This window comes from Psittacula echo (genome assembly GCF_963264785.1).
Source record: "Psittacula echo genome assembly, chromosome: 2".
Classification (NCBI taxonomy): domain Eukaryota; kingdom Metazoa; phylum Chordata; class Aves; order Psittaciformes; family Psittacidae; genus Psittacula; species Psittacula echo.
Genome location: NC_137737.1, coordinates 115,283,859 through 115,302,172, shown reverse-complemented (window position 1 = coordinate 115,302,172; position 18,314 = coordinate 115,283,859).

Sequence of the window (18,314 nt, the reverse complement as noted above, 5' to 3'; positions counted from 1 at the left end):
CTTCACTACTTGCTAATTATGTCACATTTTCCCTCTCTGCAAAGCCAGGGATAATACTTTTCTAATTAAAAAATGTGCTCAGGGAGGTTCATGTTTGAGCTTGAATTTCAGTTCCTACAGGATTGCATTAAAAATAGTGGCGTTTCAGGTGTGTGTGGTGTCTGCATGTTTGTCAGCCTGCTGTCTGCTTTGATTTTCAAGAGAACTATGTCTGTAGAGTTTTAATGATCATTCTCAGTTTTCTTTGTTCATAGGACTAACACTATCTGTTTTAATGGAAAGTAAGGAAACACTACTGCTGTTAAACAGAAAAATGAGAAAATCATCCTTATCTTGTAACTTGTATCAAATCCAGTTAATTTGAAAATGAGGAAGCACATAGACTGAAGAAACAATCTAGACGACAGATGGGTTGAGCTTCAGGAATAAAATCACAGGTTTTGATCATATGTCCAAGGAGCAGCCTGGGACATAGCCCAAAGACCAAAAAAAGAAACATCAAAATAGATGATTGTTGCTTTGGGGCCTTTGTAATGTATGAATTCACTTGGCACCTGCTCATCTCAGCAGGCTTTTGCTCTGAAGTGCTTAAACTCCAAGGTCACTGGGTACTGATCACTATGAGTCACTACTTCATTAGCTATCCTTATAGTCCCTGTGATCCCTCTGAAACAAACTTCTGTTCTTCAACTTTAATGTGTATTCAAGTCTAAATCCCAATCCATCAGTCTAGACAAGTGATTGCAAAAAGAAAAAAAACAAATCCATTTACACACTAAGGTAACTGAATAATCTTGTGCCAGCCCTGATGCCTTAACCTTTCCTATTGCTGAAAGATGCTTGGAACTTGCCATGAGATCAATGTTTCTAAAGGTCAGTTTCTTTGTTAGCAAAATGATTAGATGGTTTAGGCTGTAAATTTATTTTTGTCTCTTTCTTACAGTAAGAGATCCACAGTAAATCTTCAACGTGGTGCAAATGTTTCTGATTGATAGCAAAAAACATTAAGAGAGGCAGCTACCTGCATAGGGTCTTGGCTGGGCTTTTTTGGGAGTTTATGATATTTTTTTAAGGGAATCTTTGTAAATTCTCAATTTATCTCAGTGGGCTGCATATGTTAAATGAATAATCAAATCAGACATGACAAAATCTTCCTCTAGCTATTATGACCACTAAAAAGATTCTGTAGAGTTAAATTATAATCTCTTCTTAGGTTATATATATATTTGCTAAAGCTATTGCAGTTATGTACTTTGCTCAGCATCTTGCTGTTCAAGATTGTAAAATGCTGAGTCTAAGGCACTTCATTTTGGCACCTGAATACAAATAGATGTGTGGAAATGCCTGTTTTTCCAGCATGCAGGGCCACCTGGGTAGTATCTTCAAAAGCTTCTTCAAATTTGCACAGGGCCAAATTAGCCATTGGTTAACTGCTAATCACAGAATCATGGAATGGTTAGGGTTGGAAAGGACCTTAAGATCATCTAGTTCCAACCCCCTGCTATGGGCAGGTATGCCTCACACTAGGTTTTTCAAAGCCCTGTCCAACCTGGCCTTAAACACTTCCAGGGATGGGGCAGCCACAGATCATCCTGTGATGTCATTTAAATTACTCAGTTCTTTCTCCAGAGGAGATCAATATACATACATCACCACATGGATTCATCTGGATGCAGCTTGAATGTGAACTGTCGCTGGCGTGCCTGTGAGTGTCTTTACATGTCCTGTACTGCCCAGCCTCTATATCCCTCCTGCTGGTCTGCCCCTCCTGGGAATAAGATCCCCATCTGCCCTGGAATGAAATCCACTGAGCATGCTGTTGAGTGGGAAGCTACCAAGTTACAGTGACAGTCACACATCGATGCCTTTCTTTTTATTGACTGAACCAGTGCCTGTTTCCTGCTGAAAGCTCTGTGGAAATGCTGCACTAATCATTTTATCTCATAAACAGTGTTCCTGTGTCTGCCATGGGCTTCACTGAACTTTTGCATCAGCTTCCAAGTACTTAGCAGTGTCACTGGTTTGGCAAAAGCAAGCATGTACCTCATGAAAATGGATTTGAGAGGAAACAACCTTGTCTTTTGAAGGATAGAAGAAGTTATCATCTCAGAGGGCAGATGATGACCCTTATGTACAATACAATAATAACATTTGGATTTTTTTTTTTTTTGTCTTTTTGCTCTTCCTCAACTTTTAAGATCAGGAATAAAGCATACTACAACATTTCAAGGAGGAAAACTGTTGAAGAAGGGCTAGACACTTCTGTGCTACCGAATCAACAAACGGTGTGATGCATAAGATGATTTAATGTCTACTATAGACCTGCAACTGCCCTTAGACTTGTTTACCTGAGCCAAAAGCTGTTGCTGGTTATACCTGTAGTAGATGTGAAAGCTAACTCTGTGTAGGAAATATGTGGTAAAGGAATAATGTAAAAAATATGAGTAGCTCTTGAGATTCTTAGCGCTTCTCACCACATTGCTGGTAAATTGAGCTGGGTTTGTACTATGTGAGACAAAAATAATTTGTACACTTTGAAACACTGTGGGCTACATGAGTCAACAACAGATTAACTGGCATTCATGATGGTATATTGTAAGGGAAGATCTAGCATGTGTATGTTTTCATATATGTAAGTAAATGAACTCTCCAGTATGCATTCTGCATGAAGTGCTGCCTGCTGTACATAACTGCAAACACAGACTGCGGCTTTAAGTGGATGATAAAGGCAATGTGTATACTTTTCCCTGATGAAACCTCTGTGGTTAGAATCCCCTTCGTCTACTGCTAGTCAAGCTGGAAGACTGAATTCTGATCATGTAACAAGTACATGCTCAGGTTTATGAAGTGCAAGCTGTGAATAGTGCAGCTCTTGCTGAGGATAAAAATAGCAGATTCTTTGCTCACTATCTCTGAACTAGGTTCAGAACACCACTTGTAGCACAAGAATAAAGTGTGTATCAATCAGCTGAGGCTACAGCTTAGCTGTACGCATGGCCATTGTGTCACTGTTGTAGATCTACAATCACAGGTATTACAAAATATGCTTTCTGCAGTTGGCCTATGCCTTTCATCCCTGCCCTGTGTATGTTCTTCCTGGGGAGCATATAGCTTCTCTTTCTTGGTCTGCAGAGTATATGAGCCCACCACATCCTGAGAAACTGTTTAGTCACAGGACTGGTCAGGATTTGTTCTGCATCCAGAGATGCTTTATCAATAACAGTAATGAAGCAGAGGCCTGCTGTGTGTTTAGGACAAACTCAAGCAGAACAACAAACCCCTTATCCAGCTCTATCACATTCTCTAATATAGTATGTAGTTTCCAGGGATGAAGCAGTAGCTGGCTTACAGCAGCCAGTCAGATCTCTGCTATAGTTAGGGAAAGAAGATGTAGACCTGTACTCAAGTCATAGAGATAGGAAGTCTGATTTTCTGACTTGCAACAGCTTGTTTTACAAACCTGGAGTCCACATAGTAACTAAATATTGTGTAAAAAAAACACTGTGCAAGTGGAGTGATACACAGCACTGGATGAGCATGGAGCTATAAGGGAATTATTCCCACTGTTCACTGTTATGGGATTTGGAGGTATCAAGCAACTTTGTATGAAGGCTCATTTTCTTGCTAACAGCAATTCGGGCTAGCAGCAGAGCTGTCTGAAAGATCCCTCGATGGTGGATGTTTGTGCATTGAATGCTATATACCAATGACTTAACTTCAGTATAAGCCCACAGACCTTTCATATTCAGGGAATTAGTTTAAACCCTTCTCCTTGCTAGGCTCTAAAATCAATCAATTCTATAATGCAGATTATGCTGTAGAATGTACCAGTTAAATGTGCCCAAATTGTGTTTTAACTTTTGAGACATTTTTTCCCTCCAGAGATTTAATTTGGGTTTTCATATCTCTGAGGAATTCAGTGTTGCTTGACTAAAGTAATCAAAAAAATTTGCAGTCCTTATGGTAAGAACTGCTATTGTTATACTGGCCCTTCTAAAAGCAGTTCCCAGACCAGAGCTCATGGACCACTCCTGCTCCTCATTACCTCAGTGTTCATACAGAGCTGATCTGGTGGCCCCACAAGGCCTCCTGCCCAAAGGCATCTGCCAGGTAGTGCCCTCCCAGTTTGTAAGGCAGCACTGTGGTACTATCGCTATGACACAGTGCGCAGCATTTCATGTCTTCCTGAAACAGCATCACAGCCCATAATATTGGAGCCACTGGAAACCATCTTAGGGAAATATGTACTGGTAAACTAAATTCCTTTAATCCCCTTCATCTCTGCAATTTTCCCTTCTAAGTGTGTTTCAAAGGAATTTTAATCCCCTTCCACGTAGGCCAGAGAAGGCATCGTGGCCAGCAGCTTGTCCACACCTAACAGAATAGTTACCATTCTTTGTGTTCACATACTGCCTTAACTAATTCTCAAGTGCAGCCAAATAGACAAGTCCGTAGGACAGTTTGGATCCCTCAAAAACCTTTGAAATGTCAGATTGAAATGCTTATCCACCCTTGCTAATTAGCATTTTCCCCCCAACAGAGGACAAAACTCTTATGCACCCTAGGTGTTTTTTCTTTACTCTGCTTTCCTTCACGTGATGTAAAAATTTCCCTCTATCCTCGTTATTAAGACTTCAGAACACTGTTGGCTGTTAGTTTGTACTGATGATTTCACATGAGCTTGACATCATTAGCTATTGGGCTCCTGGTGACACAGAAAAAGTAAATTTCAGCTTTTTTCTTTCAAGACGATACTTGACAAGTAGGTGCTTTAGTCTTCAAAACAATTATGAAAGAAGCATAGCCTGATATAGGCAAAACCAGCAAAGAACTCCAGCCCATGACTGTTATCTGGGGAACATTTGAGTATAGACAGAACTGTAGATCTTTTATTAGTATCAGCTTGATGAGTCTATTGAAGTTCCTCTGCAAAGTATGAAAAGTCACATAAAAAGAGGAACACATAGTGCTCCTTCTTTGTACCATTATGTGAGGAAAGCTGTAAGTAGCAGAAGTGTATTGCTGCTCATCACACTTCTTCCTGTCGAGCAATTGGTCTCTTATTTATCTGTTTATTCATTATTTAAACCTGGGCTTGGCAAGCAGAAGTTAGGAAAAACTCAGTGCATGAAAGCACAGAGCAATACATGGCTTATGAGACCTTTTCCCCCACCCTCTGTCCGAAGTGGCATGCACAGCTGCATGCCGCATCACAGTATCACAGTATCACAGTATCACAGTATCACAGTATGCTAGAGATTGGAAGGGACCTCAAAAGATCATCTAGTCCAATCCCCCTGCCGGAGCAGGAACACCTAGATAAGGTTACATAGGAATGTGTCCAGGCGGGTTTTGAATGTCTCCAGAGAAGGAGACTCCACAACCTCCCTGGGCAGCCTGTTCCAGTGTTCTGTCACCCTCACTGAGAAGAAGTTTCTTCTCAAGTTTAAGTGGAACCTCTTGTGTTCCAGTTTGTACCCATTACCCCTTGTCCTATCATTGTTTGCCACTGAGAAGAGCCTGGCTCCATCCTCGTGACACTCCCCCTTTATATATTTATATACACTAATAAGGTCCCCCTGCAGTCTCCTCTTCTCCAAACTGTAGAGACCCAGCTCCCTCAGCCTTTCCTCATAAGGGAGATGCTCCACTCCCTTAATCATCTTAGTTGCCCTGCGCTGGACTCTCTCCAGCAGGTCCCTGTCCTTCTTGAACTGAGGGGCCCAGAACTGGACACAATATTCCAGGTGCGATCTCCATGCATGCAACTGGCTTGTGGATGGTGGGATAATTTCCTGCAGAGGTCCACAAGTACTCTAGTAACATCTACCAACACATGTGTAATTGCTTTGAGAAACCACTCCCAGATTCTTTTAAAAGCCAGAACTCCTCTGGTTGTTCCTTTCACCCAACTACCCCATAGAGTAGAGGAGAGGTAGCAGAGTGCCTTGTTCTGCCCTTCCTCTTCACCTGCCTCTCAGCTCCTTCTGGAGGGGACAGTGCTCCATATAGGTCTGCAGCCTCCCTGACCAGACCTGTGCCACCATGGTTGGTTTGGCTTGGGAATAAATGGCACCAGCAGCTCAGAGCAGGGTCACACCATGCTACAAAGTGACACTGTCAGACAAGGTTTATGGGTCTGGCATAGGCAGGTCTTGGCTGCTCAGTTTCAGAGCAAAACATCACTGTAAAAATGAAAAAAAAAAAAAAAAAGCCATGTCCTTGGCTGAGGATAAACAAACCCCACAAAGCAAAGTTAATCCTTTTAGAATGTAAATATTAAATTAAGCTTTCATTTTAACAGCACCCGTGGGTCTGTTGCCCTTTGGCTCTTCCCCTCTCTCCTCTGCTGAGGTGGGAGGCCACCCCTTCAGCAGAATCGGGAGCAAATAGCTCAAGGTAGGAGGAAGTTGTCATCACTGGAGTCTAGTCTCTGAAGATCATGACACATGGAAAGAAAAAGGCATCCATGCTGGACTATGGGGGAGAATCTGCTGAATGACAAGGAGGGTGTGCAGTCCTACTGGCCAGTCTGAGATGTGGCTGAGCCTGGCTGTCAAGCAGCATATAGCATGTCCTTTAACTGCCTCTCTGCTCCCAGATTCATAGCAACATTGCAAAAGATGATGGCTTGTCTGCAGCAGTCAAAAAAGCACAAAAAAAAAAAATAGAGGTAAGAGAAGAAGGAAAAAGAGATAAGAAGGAGATGGAAAAAAGAGACTGAGATGTAAAGAGCTTGGTGATAAGCACCTAAAGCTAACACTTTTTGTGACGTTCATGAAAATAACTGACCCTGGGAAAGGGCTGAGATAGGCTGGCACTGTCATGTGCAGTGTCTCTCAAAGACAGGATGAGCAAGGCCAGTAGCTTTGGGTAGGGATCATTGCAGTAGGATAACACCCTCCTGCACAATTCTGTGCATCTCTGTGAGACTGTGAACCCCAAAAGATGTGTTGTTTTTATCAAGTAGTTAAGAGTAATTTCCAGTGCAGCAGTTTTGGCCCACTAGTCCCTTCTACGCTCCTCCTGCTTATCATAGAATCATAGACTCACAGAGTGGTTTGGGTTAGAAGGGATCTTACAGGTCATCCAGTTCCAATCCCCCTGACACAGGCAGGGACACCTTCCACTAGACCAGGTTGCTCAAAGCCCAGTCCTGCCTGGCCTTGAACACTGCGAAGGATGGGTCATCCACAGCTTCTCTGAGCAACCTGTGCCACTGTCTCACCACCCACACAGTGAAGAGTTTCTTCCTAATGTCTAATCCGAATCTCCCCTCAGCCAATTTAAAGCCTTTCCCCTTGTCTTGTCACTACATGCCCTTGTAAAATGTCCCTCTCAAGTTTTCTTGCAGGCCCCTTTATGTACTGGAAGGCATTCAGGGCTGCTCTTCATCCAGTTTCTGCACAGCCTGCATTTGAGCTTGTGACTGAATTGAGTATGATCCTAATGCAGTCCAGAGATGGATGTATTTGTCTGGCTTAATCCTGTGCTTCTGTGAGTAAAGTTTTCTGTTTCTCATAAACAATTTTATTTGCCCACCTGATCTGGACTTTGGGCAACTTGAAATTCAGGTGTCTGCAGAACAGTGCTGAGAGGCACAGACCAGTACCTGGGAAATCTGTTGTGCCTGCCCAGAGAGGCACCTTTTCTCCTCTCTGCTCAGCAAAAAGAGGAATTTTAAGTCACTCTGGCTTTCCATCCTCAGTTTGGAATTCTGTTGCTAAGTGGCAAAGAAAGAAGATTATCGGATCACAGATTAACAGAAACCTCTATTCAGTGCTCCTTTGTAATTTTACCTTTCTGTTACTTACTTGAGAACTGATTTTTAGCTGCTGTGCTCCTACTCCACCCTCACCCATCCATGAATCTGTTATCATCAGGGGCTGGTCAGGATTCTGTACAACTTTCCTTTCCTTTCCATGCTCAGCCTCTGTGCCCTGGGGTGGCTCTGCCTTCGAGGGTACCCCGAGGGTCTCTGCTTTTAGGGGGGTGTCTCAGAAACTAGAGTCCTTCCCTAGCCCTCCTGAATGTTTTATATGGGGAGAAAGAAGGAAGGAGTTTATAAAATGGTTTGTAGAGTTCAGATCTTTCAGAGGTCACCCGTTTGCTTCCTTCATTGAGAAATTCCTTGTTTCTTTTTCTCTTTTCCCAGCCAGTGTGGTTCTACTCTCTCAAGCAAAAGTGGTCAAGCAGCTTCAGAAAGTGGATGAAGAAACATACCTGAGTGGCCAAGGTAATTATCAAATGTTAAGGGTGAATCTCTGGCATAAATTGCTTACAGTGGGGTTTGGGAGGCAACCAGTGAAAAGGGCACAGAAAAAATCAGGAAACAGCATAGCTGGCCAGTGTCACGGATGCAGACAGAAAGAGGGTCTGCGAAGGAGGGGCAATTTGTCAGCTGGGAGGAGGGGATGGTCTTGCACAGCACATGCATTCAAAGAAGCATGAGGAGCAAAGGTCTCTTCATGTGGGAAAGCGGTTTAGATTATTTTAAGTAGAAATGTTGCACTGAGGAGAACCATGTAAGGAACAGGAGACAAAAGAAGGGCAGAGCTGCGCAGGGATGTGCCCCTGGGACTGTGCGGGAGGAAGGAATGAGAGCCGAACATTTAATAGAGCAGGGAAGAGCAGAAGAATTGCCCAGCTGAAATGGAAGTAAAAGGTAGGATTGGCAGGGAGGGATTGTGAGAAACAGAAACTGCAAAAACAACAGAAGGGAAGGACATGTGGAGACAGAAAGGTAAACAGAAGTATACACATTCAGGAGGTGATGAACACAGACTGTGATGTGAATAAAGCACAGAAAGTAGTAATGTACCGTTCTGTGAGCGTTTCAATATACCTGCTTTCCAAGGGACTGTCTTTTCAACGTCTCATGTGCTTGAGTCTCCCAGGGAAGCAGGAACTCAAAACCAAACAAGACTGAAATAATTTTTTCTGGGGCTGTCTCTGTGTTTTAACCTGTAGCTGACATTAAACATGTGCTGCCCATGCACCTATGCAAGGCCTTGTGTTTGACTGACATGCTCCTTTGCAGAGCCCCTGGTGAAGGAGCCATGACTCTTCCAGCATAGTGGGATGCAAAGGATGGACGTCAAAAGAAAGAAGCACTGACAGAAGAAAAGCAGCTTCCTGTGAAAAACCTACAAAGCAAGGAGAGAGAAAAGGGGTGAAAAATGTACTGTGTTGCATAGCACACATCAAGACTTAGATTTTTGAGGGAGGTGGCATCTGCTTTTTTGTGCAATTTTTTTCTTGATCCCTTCCTATTCTTTGCTGTTAAAAAAACCCCAAACCAAACAACCAAAAACCATCCATAATAGTTCTGTTTTCTAAAAGTGTCACTGATTGGTTGCTCCTTTTTGCCTTAGGGTGATAGCCACACAGAAACCAACACACAGTGACCTGGGATGTCTCCTCCTTCTCCATGTAGCTTGACTCATCATCTGTGTAAGTCCAGCACCGTGGTAGAGCTGCCTCAGGTTAAAACCATACAAAGTTGAGAGGAAGAAGAATGAAGGAAAGGGAGTGGAGAAGCGCTGCTAGAGACTCTTTTCTGTCATTACTTGATAATAAGATGCACAAGGAAACTTACTGCTCCCCCACTGTGCCTTTTGTTTGTCGCTGTTCTATTATTCACGTTTATTGATTTTCTTTTCATTACAAAATGTGTCAGAACTTCTGAAAGAAAAATGCCATAGGTGCTTCCTAAGGGACCTATCCTTTCAGAACAGGAAAGTGTTGGTATGTTGTCACAGAACATTTTTAAGAGATCAATGACAAAGCCAGACAAATCATTATCCTTTGGAAGGGATTTCTTACCTGAGCAAAAGGAAACGAGCCACTAGAAACAGAGGCTGTGTTGCAGACAAAGACCTTGTTGTTTATTCCCATGGGCTTTATTGAGCACAACTGTTTGCATTTTAATGCTAGTAAGGATGTCTTTCTAGACAAACCACGCATCTTTCAGCTGCAAAGACACTGGAGAAGCCTCGCTGGCTGTTGCGTGGCTGTGCTGGGTGAGAAGGTATTTTTGCCAGTGGCTCTGCTCCCCATCCGTTGCAGAGGCGGCTGTAACAGGAGGTTTGCCCGCGGCCTGACTGCCCCTCTCAGCATCCCTCTGCCCCAGGATGGATGCTCAGAGGCATCCCTTCCTCCACTCCACGGTCACACGCTGCCCCCTGGCGGCCTGAGGTGCCCCCTCCTCCCACGCCGTTTTGGGTGGTTTTTCATCTGCTTCGGGAAAATCCCTTTTTCTTTTCCCCGAGGCTGTGGGGCAGGAGCTTTCCTAACCAGAAGGAAAGATTCGGTGGATCTGCTCCAAGAAATGCGTTTCACCCCCGGTGTCTCTAGGGAAGTAGCCGGTCATCTGTTGGTAATAAAGATAATAAACCAATTCTCTTTTCAACGATGACACCAGGGAAAATGCCTGCCATTCCTCTGTTGCTGGGATTCAGAAGCTTATCGGTTGTGGCAGTTAGAGCCAGCCATAAATAACCTAAAATCATTCTGTCACCAAAGTAAAGAAATAAAATGCTGAAGGCAGATTTCCCTTCCCTTTGAAAGGCTGGATTTCTTTCCTAATGCCCCACAAACAAACTTCATGCACTCGGGTAGGTCAGATATTGTCAAACTCTGACTCTTCTAAACAAAAAAGCACCGAGCCTGCTGGATGAGTAAGGCAGCACAGTGGAGTATTTCGATTCCTGTTGATCCTTTAATCTGGCTAGAGAGCTCAGCAGGAAAAGGTAGATGTGGGAGACAAACAAAGAGGGGTTATCTGAGGGGCATGGCTTTTCAAAGGAGGCTGTCTCTGAAATGAACCCTGGTGATACTAACTGCTAATTCATTTGTGGTATAAATTCCTTCCCGTGCAGCAAACATTCCTCATGGACTGTTTATTTCTCTCTAATACACAGCAGATAATTCTGTAAGCTCAGACTGGGGAGTAAATTCAGCACATTCTCTTCCAGAAACAATTTTAAACAGAACAGCTTCTCTCCTTCTTCCATGCCTCCACATATTGTGTCACATTGTCCTTTTCTGCTAATCCAAAACTTCAGATGATGCAATAAATAAGGTTCCAGGGGCCTAAAACTGTGTTTACAGCAGAACCTCACTGCTTGTAGCTTTCTACCTCAAATCATTTTCTTGCTCCTCACACAAGATCGCATCACGAATGTTTCTGTTCCAGTCATGTGCTTCAGAAGTATTCTTCTTCTGTTTGTTTTGTCTTAAGGCAGAATACTCATTCTCAGTGGAAAATCTGTGCAGGATGTTTGAAAAGCATGGGATAGCACTGTGTACTGCTCTTCCTTTTGGGTTTTGCACTGTGGCTGTAGTGTCCTGGCTGTGCCCATCTCAACCCTTTGTGCACCCCCAGCCTACTCACTGGCACGACAATGTGAGAAGCAGAAACAGCCTTGACACTCATGCTCAGCGATGACCAAAACATCCCTATGTTATCAACACTGTTTTGGTCACAAATTCGAGGTGTAGCATCATAGGATCTACCAGGAAGAAAATTAACTCTATACCAGCCAAATCCTGCAGAGTGGGATGCCACACTGCGCTAGGAGAAAGGGATCACAATACAGTGGTGAGATCTTTGGTGAATTATACACTGAAATCTCTCTTATAAATGGGTTAATGGGGGCCTTGAATGCTGAGGATTTTTTAGCAGAATGCTTGCTTAAATATCTTCTTTGACACATTTCCTTAATCCTTGAACAGTTAATTATGCTTCTATAACTGACCTGGATTAATTTATGAGGCCAGTTTTACTTTGTTTACTTTCCCAGCTGCTAATCCTGTGTTATGCTGAACATGTGCAAGATACTTATGTCTTCTCTTAATTTTAAACAAGTTTGCAGGAATTTTGTTGGATTTGAAAGGAGGAGAACACGACCGGAAGGGGTGAGGATTTAAAGGCAGGTAAGATTTGGCTCTTTTTATTAAAAAAAAAAAAAGATTTTGAATGTCTTTCTAGTATTTTGAACTAATCTCATAAAGTAACATGAGCAGAGTGAGACAGAAAATTCAGCAGCGTTTATAATGGTGGTTGCCTTTATTCAAGTTGTAGGAGAAGTTTTAATGGGAGAGAAGATCAGTTCCACCCTGTTTATCTGCCCTGTCTTTGGTAAGAGCGTTCTAACTAACAGCTTCAAAGATGCTGTAAGGTCACTTATTAATTAATGCTTATTAATTCAAAGAACAGGGGTGTGAGAATGATTCTCCACCCCTTGTTTAGGACATGTCCTTGAGATCTACTCTGGCTGCAGTCTGGGCTTTATCTGCCCCAGCTGACAGCCCTTTAGCCAAAGTGCAATAAACTCAACTACTAATTCCACTAGCACCACCCATTAGGATGTTATTTAACGTGGGAAAGGGTATTTGGGGGACATTTAGTGCACAACCACACTTTTACACATCTGACAGTCTAATTTGCTTCTTTGCTTTAAGAGATGCCTGCAACTCCTCACACAGAACTCTGCACGGATATGGTTTGGTTGGTTTGTTTTAGGGAAAAATATTTTATCCTAGTGAGGCAGAGTGTAGGAAGGAGGAATAGCCTCTCTCCAAGTTACCAGGACTATGGAAAAGTATTTGTATGGGTCTGTATTTCAGCTTTCCTACATCTTACAGGAACAAAACAGTAGAACAGATGACAAGGAAGCTTTTTTTTAACAGGTCCATTATTTTGACAGTACTTCTCTGGGGTCCCAATTCAAAAGGAGAGTGAAAGGCCTTCTGTCTTTCCTGCTATTGCAAGATTCAAGCACGCTGGCTGCAGGACAAAAGTGTTCTGTGTACCGCAGGATGATAAGTGGTAAAACAGTGAGTGCCCTCTCACACAGAGCGAATTACCTTCCAGCACTAGCTGTGTTGTTAGATGTGAGTTACATCAGGAGCAATGTATCATCTGGGAGACGTGATTTGGCTTCTTCTAAAAGCTGATGCCGTAAGTATGTAATTCCTTCCACTTGGAAGCTCTGCTTTTGGTTTTCTTCTCAAGGAAGGGTGGAAGGAGTGATTGGTAATGTTTGCAGATTAAAAATAAAAAAAAAGGAAAAAAAAATATGCCTTATGTTAGAAAGGCAATGCTGGGAGTTCTTCATGAGGGAAAGGAAGCAAGGGAAGCAAGGAAAGCACCAGCTTGACCAGCATGGGTAGCAAGAGAAGTCAGCAAAAGCAACCAGCAGTGTTGGAGGTCACCCAGGGGGCTATTGCAGCACTGCCCCTGGTACTCAGCCCAGGGCCCTCCTGCTGCTCAGTGCCATGTCACTGCCATCAAGCCACTCCCAGCAGCTCAGTGTCTGCCGCTGTCCTATGTCCCACAGCTGCTCCTAGATGCCCCATCCCCAGCAGGAGAAGGGTAGTTGGCTCCTTCAGGAGCCTGGATTCAAGCCCTGAGGGATACCCATCAGTTGGTACCAGCACTGTCCTCTCAAACTCTGTCCTGCCCCAGGGTTTAAACTTTAGCCATGCTCCAAATATCTTGGCTAACGATTACCCAGGGAATCAATGTAGTTTGTTGCTTAATCACTGGGAGGTGATATTTCATCTCTGAGCTTTATTTACTAGAGATAACAGATCTGAGAGAAATAATCTGATGAAACATTTGAATAGGATGCCAGAAACCAGCTTAGAGCTGAGGCAGGAGGGCTATAAACCCTCCCACCCCCACTGCCCTGCAGAACAAACTGCCATGGGGTGTTCACAAGCATGTCCACAGCACCTTCTGGAGGCATTCCCACTGTTTGGCTGAAGACCCTTTGGGTTATATATTTCACTGAAAGGAGTTTCAAGGCAATTTTAAAACTAGTGCTGTCACTTTACACATATTCCAACAACTAAGAGAAAATAAGGAAGTAGAGGGAACATCTGCACAGTGTGAATCCCTCTCACTTTGGGCTTCCCCAGCTAATATATGGTAATGATGAAAGTTTCCCTCAGCAGCTGGCTGCTTAGTATTGAATAAAAGTACAATTTTCAGCTATGGCCCCTACCCTCATGCCCCCTTTCATTACAGCCTCAGTGGCTCCATGAATAGGGAGCTGTAAAAATTAGGGTCACTTCCCCATGTTTCACACCCAAGCAATAGGGGAACAGGTACCCAGCCCTGCTCTGCCTCAAAATTATATCTGAGCTTTGCCTACTTTGGTGGGTTTTCCAGCTGTGGAAATAAAGATGTGGTGCAGTGAGGAGGATGGCATGGGCCACTGTTGCTAACTACCGGTACAACTATTTTGGCTGTATCCTCTTCGACTGTAAAACCCTCCAGCACTTAGTGCTGCCCAGGGGGTTGTTGTTTGTGGCAGGCAGGCAGCAGAAAGTCATGGACATGGAAATGATCTCTGTGGCAGCACCTGCAGTTAAGATGCCCATTTTTGGAGCAGCTTTCAGCATCTGTTCTGTATAGACTGTGTTGCCATCTATCCCCCTCTTGGGGTATTGGTCCTGAGTTTGATTTTCAGCAGCCAGGATGCTGAGCAATAGGATGTGCCAGGGAACTTGTTCACCTGCAGTGCTGACTCCTGAGGTGAGGACACCCAGAAAACATGGGAGCTGCAGACTGCAACTGCTTTGTGTGGTTCAAGGGTCACTACAGCTGTTTCTGGCAGACTCTCACTAGAGGGTTAGGGCATGGAGCATGGCTTATCTGACAGTTCTGGCCCTGCCCCGTGCCAGTTTTGTATTCAGTGGTTGCCTTCTGTGCAGGGAAAACAAAAGACCCTGTTCTCCTCATCCAGTGACCTCCCTAATCTACTGTCCTTTTGCCTCAGGTGACTGCTGTCCCATTCTCAATATTGAGCCTCTCCTGGATCACACCAAGAGTCCTTCTTGTCCAGTATCCCATCACCATCATCAGTCATCGTAGGGGAATGCCTACGGAAGAGGGTCTTCACACCAGAACTCTCAGCTATCAGCCTTTCCCAGAGCTGAAAGCCACTTCTGTGTATTCAGCAACCACAATAGCTTGCTTTTCCAAGCACTTATGCCTTGAATTCATGCAAAGGCTATTATTTACAGCAGCTTTTGTAACGTGTGCTTCAGCTTCAGAAGTGTTGACTGTGTGGAGCATCCTGGAGTGGGAGAGCAGTGGGTTCAAATCCTTTGATGAAAGGCCCAAAATCCTGAGTCCTTGACCATGCTGCACCCCCCCATGATCCCCAGCTATAACACACAACATAGTTCTGGCCCCACCACCAGCCTGCAGTCCAGGTTGGTGTGGGCAGGACAGGGGTATGTGTGCTAGCTAGCTGCTAGCTGTGGTCCCTCTGCCATCTCCATGCATGGCCCCTGGGCCAAAGCCCACACACACCCAGGAGCACAGGAGCCAACAAAACCAAGTCCCATCGTGGGCTGCCCTGCAGCTCAGGGTGTGCTGGCAGATTCTGCACGATGAGCTGAGCACCTACAGGACCTCAGGCACCTGGGAACTGAGCTTCCTAGCTTGTGTGTGAGGAAGGGCTCAGAAACTACAACTGACTGGCACTCTGAGCATCGCTGGGGACCCTGTTCAGCCCAGCCTTGTGCCTTCACACATGAAAGGAGCTTAATTCCTCCCCCCAGTTTTTACCTAAATTGGTTCAGCTGGACAAATGTGTTTGAAAATGTGCACTGGTACAAGGCAGAGGCCAGCTTTCCTAACCACAAGGCAGGAAAAGCAAATGGCTGTCACTGTTTTGAGCTTACAAGGAGATCAAAGGCCACCAGGCGGGAGAAGAGGCCAGTAGAGGAGAGAGCCAGAGCCACTAGCTCCCTACTGCAACACATTGATGCATTTTTGGGATGCCTCAAGGCCATAAACACTTACCATCACTCTCCTGGGGAGAGCAGCTGATGTATTTAACTTTAAAACCCCCTGATTTACTGCTGATAACCCTGACAAGCTTTAAGCCTTTGATGATGGATGATAGTTAAACTTCCAGGAAAGAACAGAGCCTGGAGGAGATGATCCCATCTTGCTCAATCTAGCCTGGCTCCAAGTATACTCTGGGGCATGACAAAGGAAATGCTTTCTCATGGGGTCTTGGGCCAGGCACTCCACTTGCCCTGCTGCTGGGGATGGCCATGTCCTTGGTGCAGCAGGCTGGTTCATACTTGTGGAGTCTGATGCACTTAATAAGGATTCACAGGAAACATAAATCACAGATGAGCAGCGTGGTTACAGTCCCTGTCCTGCTGGTACTTCAACATAACCATGCTCTGTTATTTTTTAGATAAGAAAATGACAGACTTTATTTTTACTTTTGAAGTCAGGAGGAGGTATCTCTCGCAAAGATAAGCAACTAGAGCTAGTCCTGGTCTCAGGGTTATCTAGTGGTCAGATGCTAACCAGGCATTTCCATTAGTTCGGGTCTGTACATTTCTCCCACCAGCCACCATCGTTTACAAAAGAGAGCTCCATTAGAAGTGACTTATTTAATCTGATGGATGTTCTGCCAGCATTAGCACACACTGATAGCATCTGAAGTCCTGGTAGGAGACTAAGCCAAATAATGGAGATCCACTCTTAAATCTATTCAAATACTCTTTACAGCCCTAGTAAATCTGTGATAAGAGTTTGCATATAAACAATATGCAGGGAACACAGGAGTTCTGTCACACAGCCCTGACTTTTACATCTTCTTCTAAATGTTAACACCTGTGTTTTAACAGCTAAAAACCTGAGACAATAGTTTATGCCATCTTGTTTGGATGTATAAACTGATTAGAAGAGTTCGAGTCAAAGCCCAGTAAATCTGTGGATGGGATCTTGCATCAAGTTCTACCAGAATTTAATGCGCTTAACCAGCAGGCAGAATTCACTATTTTCAGAATCTCTAAGTTAGTAGTACACCAACTTTTATTACATCTGCATCTTCCAAATATTCCTTTCAGGCTGTTTGGGAAATCCCAATTCTCATTCTATCTTTATACCTTTTATCTGCACCAGAAAAGTTGGTGTTTTCTCCAGGGTAGCCGGCTTAAAGCTGAATGAAGACTAGAAAAAAATAAAAGAAATACAATAGAGTTCTTTATTTTAAGATTGCATAAAACCATAAAAATATTCCATTAAAAAGTCAGAGATAAGTTCACTCCCTATAATAGCAGGAAAAAACTTAAAACTGCATGTTTGCTTAAAAGTAAATAAACATACTTTAAAAATGAAGTTTAAGAGATAAATAACCAACAGGTTCATGCAAGGCAGTAGTGTGATTTGCTTGGAAGTACTGATCCATTTAATGAAATGGTGAAATGGTCCATCTGTCAAGATGCACCCTGTTAAGTATAGCCATGGTTCCTACCTTGAATGTTTGTGGTTTTGAATCAACTTTTACAACTTTATCAGTAAAATCAAATACTCTGAAAGCACTTCTAGTCAAAGGCAAAACACACGAGTGGAAAACAACACTGCAGCTGCAGGAAAATTCCAGGAGAAATGGAGACAACCAGAAAGTTCTGCAGGTGCAAGGGCTTTGCAGTACCATATGACCAGCTTGCTGATTTTACAGGTATAAAATAAACACAGTACAAATACCTGATCTAAAATACTTCCTACTCTGCAAAAACATGAGGAGTGTATGACAGTTTTTCCTTAATAAAAAATAAAATGTTTCAGACTGCATATCAATATTTACATGTGCATATATACATATAGTGCCAAACAGTCCAGTACTGTCTTCGGTTTTTAGCACATAAAGTACATGGAAAGAAAAGTGACCAGTGTTTGCAGTGTTGCAGACAAAGGGGGGCCTTCTCTTGCCTTGTCAGAGCTAAGGAAAGCTGCCATTATATGGCACTACATAGGTCACTTGAGCTCTGGTACTGGAGCCAGCAGAACCTCACACACACACACACACACATCAGACTGCATTTCTGTGCTTGTATCTGTGAGATCACAGAGAGAATTGAAGTCACTTAGTTAACCGCACTTGTAAATCAGACCCTACACATGTCTAAAGGCCATAAACTTTGATAGCAAAGCCACCAGGTGAATGTCTAGATCTAAAGCTAACATAAGTTTTGGCTGTTGCTCATACCTTGTTAATAGGCCAAAAGAACCAGTGAAAAAATTATACAATGCAAATGCTTACTTGTCATGTCAGCCTAGAGCCAAATAATGGAATTTTTACATCAAGGTATCAAAAAAAATTGCATTCTCAGCTTTTTTGCTACTTGCTGTCTTTAATCTCTGTGCTAATATGCAAGTACTAACTGCTTAAGTTACACTGATAACCCAAGGTTGTGACATCCAACACACCAGCTGCCCTGAGGATGTACAAGCTTTGCTGGCCTGTGCTTCTCAGGAAGGAGAGATTTCT